Genomic DNA, 4,008 nt, shown 5'->3' on the forward strand with positions numbered 1-4,008 from the left:
GAGCCAGGTCGCGCGAGGCTGCGAGTGGTCCGATGCCGCAGCCTATGGCTGCTGTGACAGGTGTGAGCGTCATCTTGGTTGCCCCGGCAACGCGCCGCTAGGTAGGACGAGAAGGGGAACGCGCGATCTCGCCATTGGCATAGAACCAATGGCCGCTGCTGATGCGGGAAGCAAGGGCTGTGCCGAGAGAGGGAGGCTGAGGGAGGGAGAGATAGTGGCCGCGAACCATTGGGAGACACGCGCGTTTCCACGGGACTTTGCGAGATAGAAACTCACCATAAATGAAACTCACCTATAATAAAACTCTCATATTAAGGGATTTTGTTTTATTTAAAGCTCGCTAATGAGTGAGATATAGTGAATAGTTAAACTAATGCGCAAAGCAATTATGTGACCAGCCCTCTTAGACCGCCATTATAGTGGCGGCGACGGAACAAATATGTGTATCCCAATGAAGGCACCCATACTGAGCGACACAGCGGTAGCATGCAGAGGAGACAAATGAAATTGTTTTTTTTGGTGGGACGGCTGTGTCACGTGACTGTCGCGTGGTCGCGTAACCCAGCGGTGCACAAACTGAGGGGCGCTAGACTTTGTTTTTTAGGGGGGTGGGAGGGGGCGGCGTTTAAAGAGGTCCCGCGCTGAGAGCGCAAGGCCTCTGTAAACTTACCCGGCTCCAGTCACGTCTGACAACGCGGCGTCAAATGACGCCCATTGCCATAGAGATGTGACATCAAATGATGCCGCGGTTCACGTGACGTCGCATGACCCGCAGCATTATTTGACGCAACAGAGGGGAGGGGGGGCACGACCGAGGAGGAGAGAAGGTAGGGGGACGCAGCTCAGGCAGTTTGCGCACCGCTGGCGTAACCAATCCCAGTGCAGTCCCAGCCTTGCGGGTGTGGTGCCACACCCCGCAACCCCCTTGTGGATTTGACGAGCTCGCCTTAGACGACCAAAAGCGTGACATCACGTGCGGCTGTACTTGCTGAGATTCGTGGCCTACATGTTTGCATGAAGGGGGGGATGGAGCGTGTCTGTGACATCATGGAGCTGATTCGCCCTCAGTGGGTGGACCACTCACGTGACCCGGCCGTCGCACGAACGCCGTCGTACTTTCTTCAGTGTGGTTAAATAACAGGAAATAGGAGTAGGTCAGGGGTGGCCAACTCAAGTTCTCAAGGGCCGCCAACAGGTCAGGTTTTCAGGATATCCCTGCTTCAGCACAGGTGGCTCTGTCAATGATTGAGCCACCTGTGCTAAAGCAGGGATATCCTGAACACCTGACCTGTTGGTGGCCCTTGAGGACTGGAGATGGCCACCCCTGGAGTAGGTGGTATGATACCTTTTATTGGAACCACAGACTATCCCTGTAAACTTAGAACCCAAGTCTACCACACCATATATATTTGGGACAAAAAGGAGTGCTACTGCGATTGTGACCCAATGTAAAAGACAAAAGCCCCAATGATACATCCAATATGACAAATTATGTCATTAAATACTTCTCTGTTTTTCTTCTCATATAAGGATCATTTAGTTAAATTCTTTGGCCAAAGTATTGTAAGAACTGAAGTTTGTAATTTCATCATAAACTGATTTTATATTGCAACCAGCCTGACATATTTTCTATGTATTTTTCAGTATCTGATTGAATATATATTTGTCTGTATCTTACATGCCTTTGAGAAGATGCTAGAATACCAGGTGAAACTCAGACAAAGATTCGATTAACATTGTATTGTATGTCTTTATTTATATAGCGCCATAAATGTACATAGCGCTTCACAGTAGTAATACATATCATATAAATAACAAATAATATAAATAACAGATCATGGGAATAAGTGCTTCAGACATACTGTAAAAGTAACATTAAGGAAGGAGTCCCTGCTCCGAGGAGCTTACAATCTAATTGGTAGGTAGGGAGAACGTACAGAGACAGTAGGAGGGAATTCTAGTAAGTGCGTCTGCAGGGGGCCGCATCTCAATGAGACCTCTCCCTTTGTTAACTGTATGCAAGAAATAAACGATGTTCCAAAGATTTGATTAACAATTCAGCGAGACTTCGCCCTTAGTTACTGTATGCGAGAAACTGTTTCAAAGAAACTGATTAAGATCTTAATCAATGGTTCAGAGGACACGACCCACAAACTGGTATTTAAAGCCCAGAGAGCTGTGGCATAAGTTAGACTGCGGCCCCGCTGCCTGCGCTGCACACGCGTCTGCGTGCAGCCGACTCCCCCGGTCTGCAGAGAGCTGCAGGGGAAAAGACGGGGGGGAGTGACATGGGCGCCGTCGTGAAGTCACCCGGCAGGTTCGCCCTCATTGGCTGAACCGCCGGAGGGCGTGGCTTAGTTCTCCGTTGCAACTCCTTTTCTCAATTTTCTTGACAGCAGGAGTTTCTGTCGGTGCAGTGCGACGGCCCCTCCTCGCAGCGGGCCCGGCCCCATTGTGGGGCGGATCTTGTCCCTGCAGTATCCGCCACAGCGGGCGCTGCAGTAGTCAGCGGGGACCTGGCCTTAGGTTAGGTTTCTCCAACAGGTTCCATCCAGTAAGCAGCAAATATCCAGGACGTGGAACACCGGTGCATATCCAAAAAATAAGCAAGAGCTGGACAGTATGACCGTAGAAAAATTTATTAGTTAAAAAGCATCACAGTAGAGTCCTGGTGGATCCTCTAACGCGTTTCACGCCGAAGCGCTTTGTCCATCCAGTAAGCAGCTCCAGAGGGATGACCTGAATCATGTGAAGTAATTTCTCAACGACATAAGATTTAAGCAGGAGGATGAGGTTGAGAGATTTTATATATATTGTGACAAACAGCTTACTCCGGGGCTCCGCCGTTTGTCCGGGACTGTTAGAACACGGTCTTTTAGGGTAGGTTAAATGATGAGGTGTCACGTGCTGTTCCTTTAAACAGGCTATGCCTGGTTTATTCAGTCCCAGGCACTGAGACTGCCACAGTGCATACAACAGAAACACATCAAAACAAAAAGCTGCTCACCTGAGCGATAACTTAACTTAGATTTTCCCTAACTCAGGGTGGAAGTGGCTTTTCCACTTCCAACAACAAAACAAGGTACTTTTCAGTTTTAGACAAAAAGGAACAGAATCATTTAACCTGTTTGGGGAGAGGCTTTTCCCCTCTCTGCTTCCAGCAGCCTTCCTGTCTCCAGGTTCTTGGGGAGAGGGGAGAGGAAACAGGAAATCAGTCTTAAATACCTGATTTCTAATTAGCATGACAGGTGGCAGAAATCAGGCAGCAGACAAACTCTGGTCTGGATCCCTCATCCCTCAGTTCCAGCACTTGCCAAACTGTGGGATGGAGTGCATGTATTATGAGGCTGCACTCCCAGGCCAAACAGGATAGAAACTGTTCAGTATCCTGGGAGCCCTATATATGGAATTTATTACCATCCCCTGGTTTCTGTCACATATCCTCCCCCCCAGCTCAGACCTCGAGGGATGAGCGACCATGGATATTAGGGAGTGCATCCTTGACAACCCGTCAGCATTGCCATGTTTGTGCCCTGACCTGTGTTCCACAGAAAATTTAAAGGGTTGTAGGCTTAGGAACCACCTGGTCACTCTAGCATTCTTCTCTCTGTTTTGACACATCCAGGTAAGGGGTACATGATCTGTGACCAACCGGAATTTTCTCCCCAACAGATAGTATTTGAGCGTCTCTACAGCCCACTTTATTGCGAGTCACTCTTTCTCGACTATGGAGTAATTTTTCTCCTGGGGATTTAGTTTCCTACTTAAATAAAGGATGGGGTGCTCCTCACCTTGAGACTCCTGGGAGAGTACCGCCCCCAGCCCTACCTCAGATGCGTTGGTTTGGACTACGAACTCTTTGGAGAAGTCAGGTGTGACCAACACTGGTTGGGCACAGAGAGCTTCTTTCAGGCTTCTAAAGGCCTGTTCGGTTTCGGGGGACCACCTTACCATTAGTGGTCCTCTTGCTTTTGTGAGGTCGGTTAGTGGGGTTGCCTTAGTTGCAAA

The sequence above is a fragment of the Ascaphus truei genome, chromosome 1 (genome assembly GCF_040206685.1).
Source record: "Ascaphus truei isolate aAscTru1 chromosome 1, aAscTru1.hap1, whole genome shotgun sequence".
Lineage (NCBI taxonomy): Eukaryota > Metazoa > Chordata > Amphibia > Anura > Ascaphidae > Ascaphus > Ascaphus truei.